We start from the raw sequence: 21810 nt of genomic DNA, 5'->3' as shown, positions 1-21810 counted from the left end.
AGACCTCCGGTTTACTCAACGATTAATGCGCATGGCTCCTGCCGTCTGCGGATCTCCAGTCCTCCATGACAAGTCAGCTCGGCTACGTTCAGTCGGCCGCGACAACTCCCTGATTCCGACCTCATCCTCTACGGCAAGGCATTAATTCATGTGATCGTGCACCGACTCACACGACGTGCTCAGTCGTATGGCAACCTGGTCCCGTCACATCACAGGTAACCCAGCACCCCACTATAAAAGGAGAACCTCTCTACCATGGGGGGAGAGAAAAACTCTGCACATATTGTTTCTACACATATTTTCCCTCTGACTTAAGCATCGGAGGGCCGGCGCCGGAAATCCCGGCCACCGGTTTCTTGCAGGTCTCCCGGAGGACGCCGCCCGCCGACGGATCACCGCCACCCGCAGCCCGCCGATTCTTGCCGGAGCTCCGCCTCTTTAGCTCAATGGTCGCCCCCGGGTCCAAATTCCAGCAACAGTTGGCGCTAGAGGAAGGGCCCGAGTCGCGGCCATGAAGTTGAGAAGTAAAGGAGCCTCCAATGCTTCCCGGCGTCTTCCACCAAGCCCTGGACATTCCGTCCAGAACTCGCCGCCTCCTGCTGACCTGGTCCCCCAAGTTCAGCCAGAACAGTTCAACATCCTGGTGCAGCAGGTCCAGGCCCTGGCCGCAGCAGTCCAAGGCCTGCAACATGGGAGAGCCGCGCCGGAACGGCCTCTGCAGGCCCAGGCCCAGCCGGTGCTTCCTCCAAATGGACCGATCCCCCAGGGCCAAAGTCTTCATGGCTCCTCCAGGGCTAATAATGAAGAACGAGCGTCTCCCCGGAGAGAACCGCCGGAAAGAAGCCTAGACAGAAGGCCGCAGCCTTCGGAGGCTGAGTCGGCTCCGGACCGCCACGAACCGGAACAGGTTACCGTGACAATCCCCCAGGTTGGGGAGCTCGACAGGAAGGTCGAGAACCTGGAGCGCCAGATTGAAGCGCTTCATAACGGAAAGGCAAGGCGCGAGGGTGACTTTGAGTTCACCACCAAGTCCCCCTTTTTCTGCCAGATCGAGGGTGAGCCGGTCCCACCGAGATTCAAAATGCCCCAAGTGGAGCCCTACAACGGAACTGCCGACTCTCTCGACCACTTGGAGAGCTACCGAGCCCTCATGGCATTGCAAGGGTCCTCGGAGGCTGTGCTTTGCAAGGCCTTCCCAGCTACCCTTCAGGGAACCGCTCGGCTTTGGTTCTCTGGACTGAAGCCGAGCTCGGTATCTTCTTTCGAGCAGTTCGGCCGGCAGTTCACTACCAACTTCGCTGCCAGCCGACGTCAGCGGCGGACATCGGATTTCCTCCTGGACGTCAAACAAAAGAAGGGGGAATCCTTTAGAGAATATCTTGACCACTTTACCGTTGCAACCTGGGAGATCCGTGAGCTCGACCAGTCGATAGCCATGTCGGCACTAAAGGCCGAAGCTCGCTCCTACAGATTTCTCTTCTCCATCGAGAAGAGCTTTCCCGCCGACTTCACCGAAATGCTGGCCCGAGCTCGAAAATATGCGAAGGCCGAAGAGGCTATCGCCTCTAGGCGAGGCGTGACCGAGCAGGCTTCGAAGAAGCAAAAGAAGTGCCGCGAGGAGCGCGGCCGCCAGAGAAGCCGATCTCCCCGCCGAGAGAAGAATCTCCCTCGGCTGAGGAGTCCGCCCCGACAGCGGGGACAGCTTCGCCAAGGTCCCCGCCCGGACCGAGATCCCCGCCGTGGCCCCGAATGCACTCGGGGAAGTACGAGAACTACACACCCATCAACGCACCCCGGACCGAGATTCTAATGGAGATTGAGGGTCGGGATTTTTTCCGACCCCTGCCTCCGATGCGGGATGTAGGAGTCCCGCGCAACCCTAGGAAGTATTGCCGCTTTCATCGGGACCACGACCACGACACGGAGGACTGTTTCCAGCTCCGAGACGAGATCGAGGCGCTTATCCGCCGCGGGGTACTCAATCGGTTTGTAAGGAACCGACGCGAGGAAAGGAGGCCAGTGGAAAACGCCGTGCCGCTCGAAAATCTAAATGACAACAGGCCCATCATCGGCACCATCAATGTCATTGGAGGAGGAGGCTTGGCTGAAAAGTTAGCCGAGGAAAGGACCTGTGGAGTGATTGATTAAAACCCCATTTAATTTTGATGAGCTCAAAGCATTTGAGTATATCTTGTGATTACTAATGAATTCAATTGAGTGTTTCAGTGAAAATCCTGTCCAAGTGTCTCTAGATTTGGTTCATAGTATTTTGGATAAGGTAAGAAGTCTGCTGAACCAAAGTCTGAGACTCGAGTCGACTCCCGAGTATCACGAGTCGACTCCAAGCGTATCAAGTTCACTGGCACGAGCTCGAGTCGACTCCAGACTAGTACGAGTCGACTCCGACTGAGAACAGAAAGAAGAACAGAAAGCCTCATCTCAGAACCTGTCAACGAGTCGACTCCTGAAGTGCGCGAGTCGACTCCAATGTTCAACGAGTCGACTCCAGGGTAGTAAGAGTCGACTCCAAGAGGTACACAAAGAAAAGTCAGAGAGCAGTTTTCGAGTCTGAGATTCGAGTCGACTCCAGTGGAACGCGAGTCGACTCCGATGGTTGGTAAGTCGACTCCAGAGAAAGCAAGAGTCGACTCTCAGCGGTACACAAAGAAAAGGTCAGAGAGCATTTTATGGACTCTGAGATTCGAGTCGACTCCCGCAATACGCGAGTCGACTCCGAGACTGTGCGACCATCGACAGACAGAAAACCATGTTACTGCCTCTGAGATTCGAGTCGACTCCCAGATAGCTCGAGTCGACTCCAAGACAAGCTTCACGTCAAAAGGCAGAAGACCAACTTTCGGAAACTGAGAGCCGAGTCGACTCCAAGGAAGTTCGAGTCGACTCCAAGACTGGATGAGCCAAAAGACAGAGAATCGGGAGTTCGGGCTCTGAGATTCGAGTCGACTCCAAGGACAGTCGAGTCGACTCGAGTGGACAAAATTCAAAATTGAATCCACGGACTTCAGTGGATGAGCCGACTCCAAAATTGCCAGGTCAGCTCCAGAAGTTGGCGAGTCGACTCCGGGTCAAGACGAGTCGACTCCCAGTCGTGACGGCAACTTTAATTCAAATTTGGAACAGTTGCCGTGTCGACTCCGGAAAAGCTTGAGTCGACTCCCGCTACAGCCGAGTCGACTCCTGATCGCGCGAGTCGACTCCAACCCACCAACGGTCATATTGTCAGGCTGCGCAGAGTGTGCAGAACGGGCAGAAAAAGCAGTGTAACGGCTAGTTTCCCTGGGGGTTGGCTTAAATAGCCACAGAAGACTGTAGCAAGGCAGAGAACAACCATTCCACTCCAAGCATTCAAGCTTTCAAGCTCTGCAACGTGCTCTTCAACGAAAAAGGGGAAGATCAGCATTTACTGCAACCAACTACATCTTCCCAGCAATTAAAGGCTCCTCCTCCTGCATTCAAGTCGACTACACATTCTAGAGGAGACCGGAGTTCAAGAAGCCATTCCTCTACTTCAGCTTACAAGCGTTTGAGGGCTTCTAAACTCCTCTTTTGATTATATTGTTTTACATCTGCTTTTGAGAAGCTTATTTTCCTTTCTTTCTATAACTTGTATTTACTTGATTCAATCGGGGGATTGAATTAAGGGGATTAAGGTTGGTTGGTGAGCCAAGTTAAAAACCAACGTGTGTAAGGGTTTGATTGTGAGCCCGGGAAAACAATCGGGGTTGGTTCTAGTCGGTGAGCATGGAAAAACCGACCGAGTTCGTTGTGAGCTCGTAAAACAACAAGTTTGGTTGTGAGCTTGCAAAACAACCGGCTGTAATCCAAGGGGGTTATAGTGAATTCCCAAGAGAGACTTGGGGAGTGGACGTAGGAGCAAGGGGTAGCTCCGAACCACTATAAAACTCTGTGTTTGCATTGGATTGTCTCTTCTCTTCTTCCTCTCACATCACTCACAGCACTTAGCATTAATTAAATAACTTGCAATAGTTTTTAATTAATCATCCATAACGTTTTAATTATCCAAATTAATTTAAAACCCAATTCACCCCCCCCTCTTGGGTTGTCTATCTGGGCAACAAGTGGTATCAGAGCCAAAAACTCTTCCACTCAAGAGTTAAAAGATCAAAATGACAACCCCATTTGGATCTTCTCACATTGAGGGTCAGTCCACCCAAAGACCTCCTTTCTTCAATGGATCCGACTACTCATACTGGAAGGCTAGGATGAGAATATTCATCCAAGCCCAAGACTATGAGATGTGGACCATTGTAGTGAATGGCCCATACATCCCATCCATATATGTAGATGGTGTCAAGGTACCCAAACTAGAAACGGATTGGGATGAACATGACATGAGGAAGGCACAATTAAACTCTAAAGCTATGAATGTGTTTTATTGTGCCTTAGACCGTAATGAATTCAATAGGGTTTCAACTTGTAATTCTGCAAAAGAAATTTGGGACAGACTTGAAGTGACCCATGAGGGCACAAATCAAGTCAAGGAATCCAAAATAAACATCTTGGTTCATAAATATGAACTATTTAAAATGGATTCAAATGAAACAATCACATGCATGTTCACTAGGTTTACTGATATTGTCAATGCCCTAAAAAGCCTTGGCAAGAACTATACTAACAGTGAGCTTGTCAGGAAAATCCTTCGGTGTCTACCAAGGTCGTGGGAAGCTAAAGTGACGGCAATCCAAGAAGCCAAGGACTTGAACAAGCTACCACTTGAGGAGCTTCTTGGATCCCTTATGACGCACGAGCTCACCATGAAACAACACAACGAGGAAGAGTCCTCCCATAAGAAAAAGGTAATAGCTTTAAAGTCTACTTCATCTAACAAAGATTTATCTTGCAGTAGCAGTAGTGAAGAAGAAGAAGATGAGGAAGATGGTGGTGAGGCACTTCTTGTGCGCAAGTTCAAGAAATTTATCAACCACAAGAAGTCCTATCATCAAAGGAGAGGCCCCTCAAATTCCTACCGCAAGGACAAAGGTAAGGAAAGAGAAAATGAGGGGATTAGGTGCTATGAGTGCAAAAAGCCGGGACACATCAGAACTGAGTGTCCCTTACTAAAGAAGGGCAGCAAGTACAAGAAGAAGAAGAAAGCCCTTGTCACCACCCTATCGGACTCCGACGCATCATCTTCATCATCGGATGAAGAACAAGAAGAGAAGGCCAATTTCTGCTTCATGGCCAACGAAAACGAGGTAACTTCCGATACGCATTTTGATTTTACATTTGATGAACTTTATGATGCGTTTAATGAATTAATGATTGAATATAAGAATATAAATGTTAAAAACAGAGAACTAAAAGTAACTAACCAAACTTACATTCATAAGCATGATTCATTAATTAAGGATAAAGATAATCTGTTGCCCAGTAGATACAAGCCAAGAGGGGGGGTGAATTGGGTCTTTCAAAACTTTTATGCTACTTCTAAAACTTTTTGATTAACTATGCTAAGTTGTATAGATGCACAGTGAAAGTTAAACTTAGCAAGGGTTTGATGTATAGACTTCGACTTGATTAAATATGCTTGCAACTAAAGGATGTGCGGATAAGAATTAAGCAAGCAATTTATCTAAGTAAGTAAGTGTGTTAGTTAAACAATAACTAGAGGCATTACAAACACACAGGACATATAGTGGTTCGGTGCACCCCAGCACCTACATCCACTCCCCAAGACCTCTTGGGAATTTCACTATAATCCTACCGATTACAGCCGGTTGTTTTACAAGCTCACAACCCAACTTGTTGTTTTTACGAGCGCACAACGAACTCGGTCGGTTTTCCCAGGCTCACCGACTAGAACCAACCCCGATTGTTTTTCCGGGCTCACAATCAAACCCTTACACGTTGGTTTTACCCTCGGCTCACCAACAAACCTAAACCCCGTTGGTTTTCCCTTTGGCTCACCAACAAACCTTAATCCCGTTGGTTTTCCCTTTGGCTCACCAACAAACCTTACACCGTTGGTTTTCCCTTTGGCTCACCAACAAACCTTTAACCCCTTGATTCAATCCCTTGATTGAATCAAGTTACAAGATATTAAAACAAAGAATAAAAACAAATCAAAGCTTCTTAAACAAGCAGATATGACAATATAAACAAATAGAGTAAAGAGAAGCCCTCAAACGAGTTTTGAAGATGGAGGAGCTCGGCTTCTTCTTTACTTGACCCTCTTCTGATTTGGCACGAGGTAGAGGATCACTGAGGCAGCACACGGATGGAGAGGAAGCTTTGGGATTCTCTTGGATGCTCTTCTTCTCTCTATTTCACTTTGAATGGCCCTTTTGTGCTTATGGGAGATTTCCCTTGTAATCTCTTTGGAATCTCTTTTCTAAATGATCTCTCCCACTTCCATGCCTTCTCCCCTAGCTCTCCTCTTGTTTTTATAGCTTTAGATGGCGTGGAAACAAGAATCTAGCCGTTAGAGACAAAAATAGAGCCGTTGGACACAGTCTGCACTTCCTGACAATATTACCGTTGGGATCGGAGTCGACTCGCGCGATCAGGAGTCGACTCGCCTGTTGCAGGAGTCGACTCGTGCTTTACTGGAGACGACTCGGCCACTGTTCCAAATTTGAATTATGGTGCATCCTCGACTGGGAGTCGACTCGTCTTAACCCGGAGTCGACTCGCCAACTTCTGGAGCTGACTTGGCAATTTCGGAAGTCGGCTCATCCACTGAAGTCCGTGGATCCAATTTTGAATTTTGTCCTCTCGAGTCGACTCGACTGTCCTGGGAGTCGACTCGAATCTCAGAGCCCGAACTCCCGATCCTCTGTCTTTTGGCTCGTCCAGTCTTGGAGTCGACTCGGCTCTCAGTTTGCGAAACTTGGTCTTCTGCCTTTTTGATGTGAAGCTGTCTTGGAGTCGACTCGAGCTGTCTGGGAGTCGACTCGAATCTCAGAGGCAGTAACTTGGTTTTCTGTCTGTTGATGGTCGCGGAGTCTCGGAGTCGACTCGTGCAATGCGGGAGTCGACTCGAATCTCAGAGTCCCAAAAATGCTCTCTGACTTTTTCCTTGTGTTCCGCTGAGAGTCGACTCTTGCTTTCTTTGGAGTCGACCTACCAACCATCGGAGTCGACTCGCGTTCCACTGGAGTCGACTCGAATCTCAGACCCGAAAACTGCTCTCTGACTTTTCTGCCTGTGACTCCTAGGAGTCGACTCATACTTCTCCGGAGTCGACTCATACTTCTCCGGAGTCGACTCGAATTCCACTGGAGTCGACTCGAAGACTGTTCTTTTGAATTTTTCTTTTGATTTTACTCCTCCAATTTGAATCCTTTGAACTTTAAGCTTGGGCCAATAAATTGTAGCTTTCTTCCAACTTGAGAGCTTTGGAGGCCTTCTTGTGTTCTCCCAACTTGCTATGTTCCTTGCAAAATAAATATCTTTCTCCTTGCAACATAAACATTAGTATCTATACTTCAAGGTTTTGTGATCATCAAAATCAATCTATGAATCAATCTTTGGGTCATCAATCTCCCCCTTTTTGATGATGACAAAACTTGGAGTATATGCAATATAAAAGATATTGTTTTCTAGAAGTAATACATAGCTAAGTTGCATGAAGTAGAAAACATATATATTTAAAAAAAATATACTTCATGATAATGCTTTAGATTTAATCAGCTTAACACAATCAACATATTTAAATTTTAAGCTGATTTATATTCACTTCAAAGTAATAAAGCATTCTGAGTATATAGCATATACTTAGATATTTCTCCCCTTTTTTGACAACATCAAAAAGATAGTGAAACATTAAGTACAAAGATCAGAGCAGAACACATCGAGTGTGAATTCAAGAGGTTTTTTAATTTGATACCACAGATAGTTTTCTAATCAAGTGTAGGTGGAATCTTCCTTAGGTTAATTCAAGAAGTACCACAAATGATATTCAAGAAAAAATATGAGTGGAAATCTAACCTCTCTTCACTAAGTATGAAAGCTTGTTCATTTAAGACCTTTTGCCCAATCTATTAAGTATTTTATCAACATGAGAGCAATTTAATTAATTTTCAGAGTAAAAGATCAAAACTTATATATTTGGAAAAACATATCATCATGTTGGATCATTAATTCTTAATGACTTCAAAGTTCTTATATGATAATAAGAGCATTGGGGCACAAATACCAAAATATGAGTTTATGCAATTTTTGATACATCTTTGAGCTCTTTTAAAGACTTTCTTTTATTCCTTTAGAAAATAAGCATAATTTGATACATAAAATAATGAATTGGCACAAAATAGAAGTTCTAAAGAGTAAGCCAATTAAAACTCATTAGTGAGGTTCAAAATAGATTTTCTAAGAGATACTCAAGAAAATTTAATACATTGTTCTCCCCCTGTTTTATTAAATTAGAGGCTCTTAAGATTTGTAATTTGGTTCATGAGTGATGCATAAGATATACTAACCAAATAACACGCCTCAAGGTGTATCATAAAGATTTTCAGATTTAAATTTCAGATGATACATATTGGAGAGTATTAGGATCACTTTTCATTTAGTATTCTTTCCCTCTCCTATAGATTTATGTAATTAAGTTCCATAAGACCTCTCCTTCTGAAATTTTCTTTCTCCCCCTCAATTGATCATTCCATTTAAGAGTTTAGAATCCTAAGATAATGTTCAATAAGATTGTCAATCTCAAAAATATATTTCAGCTTATCTTCATGAGACTCAAGGTTTGAGACAAGACAACCTTTATAGAACTCATCTCAAGGTATAAACTTATAATTAAAGCAAGTATTGTAATATAAGGAGGTTCATCAAAATCAATCCATAAAAATCAAGGTATGCATCAAAATAAAGTGTCTTTGGGATAGGATACTGAATATCTAAAGCTCCCCCTCAAAAGATGCATTCTTCTTTAATCATTTTAAATTGTTGAATTTCAGATTTTAGTGATAAACGTGAATAACACTGAAATTCTGTAATATCAAGAATGTAGAGTGATCTAGAATTATTCAGAATTTATAGTAATCACTCTTTCTAATCCTTTAAGAACAAGTTATGCTTTCTCCTAATCTTAGAGAAAATGTATAAAAGTATTAATCAGAAAATGATTCAATTGAAGCTCAATTTCTTTCAAAAGCATTTACATTTTCTTTCTTTTAGAGTCATTTGAGTGAACTGAAATATTTCTAGTTTTAAGATCATTCACTCTATTGATATTCTGATGGAAATCTTTAAGAATGTAGGAGAGAAAAACATATAGATGATCATTGAGGTATATATATTTATAGAACTCAATTTCTTAATCATAGTTTTTCACCAATGTATTCATGAAACACAATAAATCTTTTTAATATCAAAATAAGATCATATATTTAGAAATTTTTGTTTGCAATCAAGATCATCGAAAGACACATCATTTGGACCAATATTAGTACATTTTAACGATAAGAAAAGATATGTTTCGGATGCGTATCGGAGCAATCAACCAAGGCATCAAAATTAATTCTGTTTTTCTTAAATTAAGATTTTATTTAGAAATCATATTGAGTTTAAGCTTTTATACGAAATCAGATTCTGAATTTCATAAAGATTTTCAAAAGAGGCTTTCAAAGTCATAATTTGAGATATGGATCTTCCACATTGTAGCTTATCTTAAATCATTACGATTGAAAACACATATTTCAAGCATATTCAGAATATTTGTATTTATGTTGAATTTTGGTATGAGTTAGCACATTATATACCAAAGTTAAGCAAGTTGATGGATAAGACAAACTCAATTCATTGTGCCTAAATAGAGATATCCTTCTCTTCTCCTTTTTTTTTTACAAATTTATTTAACTTTCAGATTTTAATGATGATTGTGAATAACAAATCTGAATTTTCTTTTCAATAAAACCAAACAAAAGATGTTATGTAGCATTTCAAACATTCAATCAAATTGTCCAAGTATGGGGTACTACAAAAGATATTGAGAACCCATAATTTAAAATATCATGCCACATGCAAAATATAGTGTGTGTTAAGTCATACATTAAAATATTAAGAACAAGCATGTCAAGTATCAAAATCAATTCTTTTCAAATAAACTCCCCCTATTTAAATATAATTTTGCACTGATTTCATCCTTAAAGTGTGTTTCCATGTGACTAAAAATTTGAATTGATTCTTTCTTGTATACTTTCATTTACTTTGTCTTTCTTTTAACTTTCTTAAGCTCTATACTCTATTTGCTCCCTATCCGGTGGAGTTGGGAAGGGGCACGAGGTACTACCACTAGCCTCCCTCTTGTGCCGTCCCTAATATGCCCTACACCGAATAGTTGGGTCAAATAGTGCCGGGTACTACCACTAGCCTCCCCATTGGCACCATCCCTATGATGAGCAATATAGAAAGGTTAAAATGTTTACTTCAAACTCTCCCTGTTTGAGTGTAATTAATTATAGATTTTATCCCTTCCAAATGTGCCGAATATATTATGCTTGTTTTGCTTTTCCTTAAGATTGAAGTACTTGCCTTTGCTCAGATTTTTCATCTCTTGAACAATGTCCATTTTCTTTTCTTTATCTCTCTCTTTTTGTTATTCTCAAGTAATCTTCTTCACGCCAATCTTCTATAAGAGTTTTCTTGTGGACTAACGTTGGTCAATGAAGATCTCCTTTTCTGTTTGTCTTAATTTGGAGTTTGAGAGAAGATGTTAATTCATTCATCATATTTCAAACTCACCTTGCAATATAACTATTCATATAAATTTTCATTGGTAGAACAAAAATGATGCCATCAATGTGTGCTATGAGCAAGCAAGATATCATAGATTCTTCTTTTTGATGCATAGATTTATCACTATTACTTTCTATCAACAAGGTTACCTAAGCTTTTATATATCAAGCTTTTGATGCTTGTTTTAAATCACATATTGCTTTATCATATATGTAATGTGTAATTTTTAAATATGGTGGTTATTTAACATAGATCTACTTTTTAATGAAATAACCACATAGGAGTGAATTCTACACATTCATTTGACAGAATATAAAGCTCATGAGTCAAGCAAATGATAGTGGTGATCTTTACTTTTAATCATGAAAGAATCAAGATCTATTTCATCTTTTCTTGATTCAGTCTTTTAGTAGTTATCAATTTTTCTTCATTAAGTGCATTTCTGAAAAACTCAATTTTGTAATAATTATTAACAAGTTTTCAGATTGTTATATGTAAAAGATTAACCATATATAATTTGATCTTAGTATCTTGACAATAAATCATTAGTCTCATAGAGAATAAGACGACTTGATATTTTTGCAACTAAAATCTTTTCATTGAATATTCTATATGCATTGCTTGATGAATGATATCCAAGGATAGACATATCTCTATCAGATTTGGCATTATTTTTCATAAGAACATATCAAGCATAACATGTACGACTGAAAAATATGAAAGATATGCAATGGTTCATTTTTCATTTTTCAGAAGATCAAAGGGAGTTTTCATCAAAAATAGATCTAATAGAAATCATATGTATGACAAGCAGTGATGATAGTTTTTTTTTTTAAAAAATCATTTAAGTAGATGACTATCATACACAATTGTCTTTTTCATTTCTTCAAGAATTCTATTAATCCTATTTTACTTAAGGTGTCCTTGGTGCTGAAAATATTATTTTTCTGTGCACAACTTAACACAAAATTGGTTTTCAATCACTATGCCATGATTTCATAGTTTGCAAACCTTTATCATTTGATCGCTTCTTGTGAGTTTGTGCCAATGCAGAAAATATTTTAATTTGAGTGCCAAGAACAAGGCTAATGTAAGCTTTTGAAAAAATTAGTGTTGGAAACAACATCTCTAGATTTAGAAATTATTTTTGTTTGTTTCCTTAGTTAGCATGCATAGTAAAACTTTGACCTTTAAGAGGATAATCTAAGTAAGCCTATGGCAAGGTCTTTTGAGATTAAGTACATACTAGCATGAGCTGATTTCATATGCCAAATATGGTTTCTTTAATCTTGGTATTCATAGTGCATATATTCAAAAGCATACCAAGTACACATTATCATATCTATGATCAATAAACAATAATGCCATAGATAAAAACTCTCAATCAAGCATATAGAGAATTCATAGAGTTATTCTTAATAAGTTGATTAATCATTTAGCACCTTATCCACTAGTGAGTAAAATGAAATGATTTGATTATATTTCCAAAAGTATTTTCTATATCACAAAATTGATCACTACTAGCAAATCATATCAAATACTAAAGCACAAATAATGATGAGATGCAAGAATTACTGATTTCATTATTATTTTTTTTTGTTAATAACTTTTTAAGTTTCTTTATGTTCCATGGGTACCTTGGTACACCTATGTGTACATCCTCATTTTCTCATTTTGGGTACCCAAGCTTGCTTGAGTCCTTGAGAGTTAGGACATATGGTTCCTTTTGGAACCTATATCTGTTTAATAGTAATAACTTTACCATTTGATTTAATTATACTAGAACGATAGGTAAAGTTGTTATTCCCATCCTTTTCATTTTTGAAATAAGTTATCTTATTTAATGGTTTGCTTGGTAAATTGATAACCTTTTTCTCTAGAGATTTATGGCTAAGTGAAGGAGTCAAGCTAAATTTTGATTTATCAAAATCAGCATGTTGGCTTTCAAACATCATTTTTAATCTTTCTGAGCTTACGGTGAATTTGTTAATGCAAGATTTTAATTGATTAATTTCTTCGCTTAAGTTTTGATTTTCTTTAATTAAGCTATGATTTTTCTGAATCAATTCTTCTGAAAATGACCTTAAGCATTCATTTTCAGAATTTAGTTTCTCTTGTATTTCATCATTAGAATTTCTTTCTTTTGAAATTTTCAGATTTAGTTTCTTAAGATTTTTATTCTTTACAGCTAATTTTCTACATTCACCATACAAATCATGAAAAGCATTTAATAATTCATCATAAGAAAATTCTTCTTGAAAATTATTTGATGTAAGAGTAGATTCAGTTTTTACCTTGTCTTCTTGTGCCATAAAGCACAAGTCAGTTACCTCTTGTAGTTTCTTGGAGCTAATATCATCATTGTCGCTCCTAACTTTTATTTTCTGGCTTGACTCTTTCTTGGTCAAGGCTTTCTTCCTTTTTATCTCTTTCTTCCTTTCTTCTTGCTTCCTTTTCTTCTTTGTCTTTAGGAAGCTGATTTGCCTCGGAGTCGACTCGGACCTTATTGGAGTCGACTTGGTAAACTTGAGAGTCGACTCTGAGATACTTGGAGTCGACTCGACTGAGGAAGATTCAACACCCTTTTCTGCAGTCTCATTGTTAGTATATATTTGAAGCACATGTGAGCTAGTCTGAGATTTATCATAAATATTTTCTAAAGTATCCCAGATCTCCTTAGCAGATAAGCATGCAGAAATTTCATTAAACTTCGTTTCTTGAATAGCACAATATAACATGTTCATAGCATTAGCGTTCAATTGTGCTAAGTCCTTTTCATTAATAGTTTGTGAGAGTGTGTGAAGGTCATTTGTTATGATTTTCCATAAATAATAGTTTTGTGATTGAATAAAAATGCGCATGCGTATTTTCCAATGTGTATAGTTTATGCCATTAAATAGTGGAGGTGTATCAATTGATTGTCCTTCTCCTAGAAAACTATCTATTTGACTTGTCATGATCTTTGGCTTTTGATCGTGAGATCAATAATTAAACTTAGAGCACCTGCTCTGATACCACTTGTTGCCCAGTAGATACAAGCCAAGAGGGGGGGTGAATTGGGTCTTTCAAAACTTTTATGCTACTTCTAAAACTTTTTGATTAACTATGCTAAGTTGTATAGATGCACAGTGAAAGTTAAACTTAGCAAGGGTTTGATGTATAGACTTCGACTTGATTAAATATGCTTGCAACTAAAGGATGTGCGGATAAGAATTAAGCAAGCAATTTATCTAAGTAAGTAAGTGTGTTAGTTAAACAATAACTAGAGGCATTACAAACACACAGGACATATAGTGGTTCGGTGCACCCCAGCACCTACATCCACTCTCCAAGACCTCTTGGGAATTTCACTATAATCCTACCGATTACAGCCGGTTGTTTTACAAGCTCACAACCCAACTTGTTGTTTTTACGAGCGCACAACGAACTCGGTCGGTTTTCCCAGGCTCACCGACTAGAACCAACCCCGATTGTTTTCCCGGGCTCACAATCAAACCCTTACACGTTGGTTTTACCCTCGGCTCACCAACAAACCTAAACCCCGTTGGTTTTTCTTTGGCTCACCAACAAACCTTAATCCCGTTGGTTTTCCCTTTGGCTCACCAACAAACCTTACACCGTTGGTTTTCCCTTTGGCTCACCAACAAACCTTTAACCCCTTGATTCAATCCCTTGATTGAATCAAGTTACAAGATATTAAAACAAAGAATAAAAACAAATCAAAGCTTCTTAAACAAGCAGATATGACAATATAAACAAATAGAGTAAAGAGAAGCCCTCAAACGAGTTTTGAAGATGGAGGAGCTCGGCTTCTTCTTTACTTGACCCTCTTCTGATTTGGCACGAGGTAGAGGATCACTGAGGCAGCACACGGATGGAGAGGAAGCTTTGGGATTCTCTTGGATGCTCTTCTTCTCTCTATTTCACTTTGAATGGCCCTTTTGTGCTTATGGAAGATTTTCCTTGTAATCTCTTTGGAATCTCTTTCCTAAATGATCTCTCCCACTTTCATGCCTTCTCCCCTAGCTCTCCTCTTGTTTTTATAGCTTTAGATGGCGTGGAAACAAGAATCTAGCCGTTAGAGACAAAAATAGAGCCGTTGGACACAGTCTGCACTTCCTGACAATATTACCGTTGGGATCGGAGTCGACTCGCGCGATCAGGAGTCGACTCGCCTGTTGCAGGAGTCGACTCGTGCTTTACTGGAGACGACTCGGCCACTGTTCCAAATTTGAATTATGGTGCATCCTCGACTGGGAGTCGACTCGTCTTAACCCGGAGTCGACTCGCCAACTTCTGGAGCTGACTTGGCAATTTCGGAGTCGGCTCATCCACTGAAGTCCGTGGATCTAATTTTGAATTTTGTCCTCTCGAGTCGACTCGACTGTCCTGGGAGTCGACTCGAATCTCAGAGCCCGAACTCCCGATCCTCTGTCTTTTGGCTCGTCCAGTCTTGGAGTCGTCTCGAACTTCCTTGGAGTCGACTCGGCTCTCAGTTTGCGAAACTTGGTCTTCTGCCTTTTTGATGTGAAGCTGTCTTGGAGTCGACTCGAGCTGTCTGGGAGTCGACTCGAATCTCAGAGGCAGTAACTTGGTTTTCTGTCTGTTGATGGTCGCGGAGTCTCGGAGTCGACTCGTGCAATGCGGGAGTCGACTCGAATCTCAGAGTCCCAAAAATGCTCTCTGACTTTTTCCTTGTGTTCCGCTGAGAGTCGACTCTTGCTTTCTTTGGAGTCGACCTACCAACCATCGGAGTCGACTCGCGTTCCACTGGAGTCGACTCGAATCTCAGACCCGAAAACTGCTCTCTGACTTTTCTGCCTGTGACTCCTAGGAGTCGACTCATACTTCTCCGGAGTCGACTCATACTTCTCCGGAGTCGACTCGAATTCCACTGGAGTCGACTCGAAGACTGTTCTTTTGAATTTTTCTTTTGATTTTACTCCTCCAATTTGAATCCTTTGAACTTTAAGCTTGGGCCAATAAATTGTAGCTTTCTTCCAACTTGAGAGCTTTGGAGGCCTTCTTGTGTTCTCCCAACTTGCTATGTTCCTTGCAAAATAAATATCTTTCTCCTTGCAACATAAACATTAGTATCTATACTTCAAGGTTTTGTGATCATCAAAATCAATCTATGAATCAATCTTTGGGTCATCATAATCTTACCAAAGAAAATCTAGAACTTAAGACAAGCAATCAACTCTTAATTAAGAAGACTAACAACTTAACAAAAGATAATGAAAAACTAACTAAGGAACTTTCAGAACTTAAAAACCATAAACAAATCTTAAACAAGGATCACACAAAAGAACTAAATGATTTAAAAGCAGAAAATCAAACATTAACTAAAGAACTTGGAAAATACAAACCTTTAGTTGAAAAGTTTACGTATAGTTCTGAAAAGTTAAATATGATACTAAATAGTCAACGAGCAGTATTTAATAAAGCGGGTTTAGGGTATAAACCAAGAAATAAACAAAAACTTCTTAGTAACTTCTTTGTTAAAGCTGGAGAAACTAAAACTAAGAAAATAACCTGCTTTTGTTGTGGAACTATAGGACATAAGGCAAATGCATGTGACTATAGGAAAAGTAAAACAAAAAAGAAAATTAAAAGGGTATGGGTTCCAAAAGGAACCAACTTGACTAACCATGAAGGACCCAAGAAAACTTGGGTACCTAAGATGACATGATTTGCTTGTGTAGGAGTGTCTTGCAGCCAAGGTCAACAAAAACCGCTGGTATTTGGATAGTGGCTGCTCAAGGCACATGACGGGTGATAAAGATCAATTTTTCACCCTTGAAGCTAAGAAGGGAGGTGTTGTGACTTTTGGAGACAACAACCAAGGTCATATCATTGGTATTGGTAAAGTTCAAATCACCCCTTCTACTTTTATAGATAATGTTAGATATGTTGATGGTCTTAAGCATAACTTGTTAAGCATTAGTCAATTATGTGATATAGGATATGATGTTGTGTTTAAACCATCACTATGCATTATAACAAATCCTAATGATAATAGTTTAGTTTTTAAAGGAATTAGACGTGGAAATGTATATGTTGTAGACCTAGAAGATCTTGCAAAACATAACCAATGTCTAGTTGTAAATGAAACTAAAGATAATGATGCTAGTTGGTTATGGCACCGTAAGTTAGGTCATGCAAGCATGGACACAATAACTAAACTAGTTAAAAGAGACTCCGTGATAGGTTTGCCAAAATTAAAATTTGAAAAGAACAAAATATGTGAAGCATGTCAATTTGGCAAACAATCTAGGAACTCTTTTAAATCCATAAAATGTATCTCTACTTCTAGGCCTCTAGAATTACTACACATGGACCTATTTGGTCCAACTAGAACAACAAGCCTAGGTGGAAATAAATATGGTCTAGTTATAGTAGATGATTACTCTAGGTACACATGGGTCATGTTTCTAGCACATAAGGATCAAGCATTTTCTGTTTTTAAGAAGTTCCATAAGGAAGTAACAAATGCTAGAGAGTCTTCAGTCATAGCCATTAGAAGTGACCATGGTACCGAATTTGAAAATCAATCATTTGATGAATTTTGTAGTAAAAAGGGGATAACCCATAATTTCTCAGCACCTAGGACACCACAACAAAATGGAGTTGTGGAAAGGAAGAATAGAACACTAGAGGAAATGGCTAGAACTATGTTATGTGAAAGTAACCTCCCTAAGTACTTTTGGGGAGAAGCCATTAATACCTCTTGTCACATATTAAATAGAGTTCTATTGAGACCCATTATAAAGAAAACACCTTATGAACTGTGGAAAAACAGAAAACCAAAGGTTAATTATTTTCATGTTTTTGGATGTAGGTGTTTTGTGCATAATAATGGGAAAGATAATCTAGGGAAATTTGACCCTAAATCTGATGAAGGAATATTCTTAGGTTATTCTACAACTAGTAAAGCCTATAGAGTATTTAATAAAAGAACCTTAGTCATAGAAGAATCTATACATGTAGTATTTGATGACTCTAGTGACATCTCCTCTAGTAAGAAAGTTAATTTTGATGATGATGTTGAAATACTTGAGGAAAAGATAGATGAGATGGGATTACAAGATGATAATCAAAAGTTGATTGAAGGAGAATCATCAAGCCAAGAGGCTATTGTGGATCATGGGCTAACAAAAGCTTGGAGGTATGCTCACGGGCATCCTAAGGAACTCATTCTAGATGATCCATCTCAACCGGTTAGGACTAGAGCTTCACTTAGAAATCTAAATAACCATCTAGCTTTTGTTTCACACTTTGAGCCCAAACATATAGAAGAAGCCGAAAATGATGTAAATTGGATAAATGCAATGCAAGAAGAACTAAACCAATTTACTAGAAACAAAGTGTGGGATCTAGTAGAGAGACCTTCTAAATATCCAATTATAGGTACAAAATGGATATATAAAAATAAGCTAGATGAAAATGGAATTGTTATAAGGAATAAGGCTAGACTAGTGGCAAAGGGTTATAATCAAGAAGAAGGCATAGATTTTGATGAAACCTTTGCTCCCGTAGCTAGACTTGAGGCTATTAGACTATTATTAGCATATGCATGCTCTAAGGATTTCAAACTATTTCAAATGGATGTAAAAAGTGTATTTTTAAATGGGTATATTAATGAGGAAGTGTATGTAGAACAACCTCCTGGTTTTGAAAATCATCAATACCCTAATCATGTGTATAAACTGAACAAAGCACTTTATGGATTAAAACAAGCACCTAGAGCATGGTATGAGAGACTTAGTAAATTCCTATTAGAACATGAATTCTCTAGGGGAAATGTAGACACAACATTATTTCTGAAAAAGCAAAATAAGGAGATGCTATTAGTACAGATTTATGTTGATGATATCATTTTCGGTGCTACTAACAATCGCCTCTGCGAAGAGTTTGCTGATTTGATGCAGAGTGAGTTTGAGATGAGCATGATGGGAGAGCTGAACTACTTCCTCGGGCTTCAAATCAAACAATCTGAAGGAGGCATCTTCATCAATCAAGCAAAATATGTCAAGGAGATGCTCAAGAAGTTTGATATGGAAGGAAACAAATCAATCAGCACCCCCATGAGCTCATCATGCAAATTAGATCAAGATGAATCAGGTAAATCTGTAGATCAAAAACTTTATAGAGGTATGATAGGATCTTTACTATATCTTACTGCAAGTAGACCTGATATTATGTTTAGTGTTTGCATGTGTGCTAGATATTAGGCTAATCCTAAAGAATCACACCTAGCTGCAGTTAAGAGTTTAAATACTTAATAGGAACTAAGAACATAGGGCTATGGTACTCTAAAGAATCTAGCCTAAACTTAATAGGGTACACAGATTCAGACTTCGCTGGATGTAAGCTTGATAGAAAAAGTACCAGCGGGTCGTGTCAGTTTCTAGGAGAAAACCTAATCTCATGGTTTAGCAAGAAACAAAACTCGGTTGCATTATCCACTGCAGAAGCTGAATATGTGGCAGCCGGGAGTTGTTGTGCTCAAATCTTGTGGATTAAACAACAATTAGAAGATTATGGCATTAAACAAGATAAAATTTCCATTAATTGTGATAATACAAGTGCCATAAATCTAACTAAAAATCCAATTCAACATTCAAGAACTAAACACATTGAGATAAGACATCACTTCATAAGAGATCATGTATTGAATGGTGATGTGTCACTCCAATTTGTTTGCACTGATAATCAATTAGCAGATATTTTTACAAAATCCCTAAGTGAAGAGAGGTTTAGCGTGCTTAGGAGGGGATTAGGAGTGATTGATCCATCCTAGTGGGAGTTTCCACTAGATTAATTGATTTTGATGATTAGAATACGGTTAAAATAGAGTTTACATTCAATGATCATCAAATCAGATCCCAATTAGGTGATTTTCCCTCATTTGGCACGGTTATAGCATGACTTTTAGGTGCGTGCCAAGGTTAGAGACGACTCGAGTAAGTTTCAGAGCCGGCTCCTAAGGGGGAGTCGACTCGCGCATTTGCGGGAGTCGACTCGCAAAGATGGCAGCTGAGGGGGAGTCGACTCGCACATTGTCGGGAGTCGACTCGAAGTCTACAGGCGTATAAGGAGAGTCGACTCGCGCATATTCTGGAGTCGACTCGAGATCGAGTCGACTCGCGACCCAGGGGAGTCGACTCGCAGTCGGGATCCGACTTTTTAACCCTAGGTTTGTCGTTTCGCAAACACTTCTCTTTCAAGCCGCCACTGTTCAAAAAGCCCTAGAGCCGACTCCTAGGTCTTCCCCGATCGTCTCCAACCTCTGTTCGGTCGATTTTTCACCGGTTCTTAGGGTTTTCGTCCGTTCCTAGGTCGTCTCCGGTCCGTCCCGAGTCTCCTCCGTCGACCCTTCTCCGTTCTTTAGGTGTTTCTTCCCGTTTAGGTCAAGATGCCTCGTAAGACCGTGGTTAGGAAGAGGTCCCGTCCCGAGGCCGGTCCCGAGCGGTGCTCCAAGGCGCGGCACGATCCCGCGAGGCAACCACCTCCGGCTCGTTCCCCGCCTAGGGCGGTTCCCGCGAGGCCATTGGCCGGGAAGGTCGTCTCCACCGGGAGGTATGTCGATTTCGACTTCCTCTCCCGGGAAGGATTCACCATAGGTGATAGGCTTAGAGCCCAGGGCTTAGAGTTCTTCCTTACATTGGACCTCCCCACATATCCAGGGCTCGTTAGAGAGTTTTACGGTACCGTCCATCGGGGAGATGGGGGTATCGAGGGCACAGTAGCCGGTGTCCCTGTGTTTGTCACGGAGGATCTTATTGGCCACATCCTCCACCTTCTACTAGTAGGGGTGGCTCCCGCACACCCTGAGGATAGAGTTGAGGCCCTTACGGTCGTCTTAGGGCATCCACCTCAGTCCCCCCTAGACGAGGTATCTGCTAGCTCACTTCCTGTTGAAGTGAGAATCCTTTTGAGTATTCTGTCCAGGTCTGTCTTCCCTAAGACAGGAAGATTTGATTTTGTAAATGAGAGGGACCTAGCTATTATGTCTTACATTCTTCAGGACACCCCGGTCAACTTTCCCAAACTCATATATAGGTATATGTGTAAGCCCCTAGATAGACCTAGGCTCACCCTCCCATATGGCATGATTTTTACTCTTCTCTTTAGGGAGTACGAAATTCCCATTCCTGAGAGGGAACCCTCTCGTGCATTGCGATGGACAGATCGCTTGTGTACGGGGACCATGCACAGGATGGGGTTTCGGAAGAGAGAGGGGGTATGGGTTAGGAAGTCTACCCTCACCGCTCAGACCACCAGACCTTCACCCAGTCCTGAGCCCGATTCAGACTACCCAGACCTTCCAGACCTTCCATCAACTCCTCCTGCTCCTACCACCTCCGCCGGACCTTCCTCCTCGGCACCACCCTCTATGGCGGTCCGGATTGATCCTGAGCAGCTCCGGGAGCTGCGACAGGAGATAGTCAGAGAGGTGAGGGATGAGCTGCTTCGGGAGCTCCGAGGTGCGGTGCCTGCTCCCACTCCTGCACCCGTCTCTTCTCAGTTGGTCCCTTCCTTGACAGCCGTGACTGACATGACGGCTCATGTACGGGAAGAGATCTACAATGTCCGGAGTTTGGTCCAGGCCCAGTTCCACAGCATGAGTGAGGTCACGAGCTCCACTCGACAGATGCGAGAGGAGATAGGTCGTGACATGCACACCACCACCGAGGGGGCCGAGCGCTTGGCGAATGTACTCATCGACAAGCTGGACGCACTTCAGACATCGGTGACTGGGCTTCAGGCGTCGGTGACAGAGCTCTCCACTACACATAGCAGAGCCACCACGTCTATTATCACGCAGCTCGGACATGTGACAGATGCAGTCATCCTCCTCATGAAGCAGAGCCGATTGAGAGGAGGAGCACCATCCTCGAGAGGAGGTGCCACATCCTCCAGAGGAGGAGATGCATCCTCGAGAGGGGGAGCTTCATCCTCGAGGAGGACATAGATGTGTTTGAGTTGTGTTTTGTCTTGCTTTGCTTTACTTATTGTATTCTCACATGTATTCACATTCATATCAATACAATGAGTAGACATTTTATCTTCAATTATGTG

This window comes from Phoenix dactylifera, unplaced genomic scaffold (assembly GCF_009389715.1).
Source record: "Phoenix dactylifera cultivar Barhee BC4 unplaced genomic scaffold, palm_55x_up_171113_PBpolish2nd_filt_p 000717F, whole genome shotgun sequence".
Lineage (NCBI taxonomy): Eukaryota > Viridiplantae > Streptophyta > Magnoliopsida > Arecales > Arecaceae > Phoenix > Phoenix dactylifera.
The sequence above is the reverse complement of the archived record's forward strand: the minus strand, read 5'-3'. Positions refer to the sequence as shown.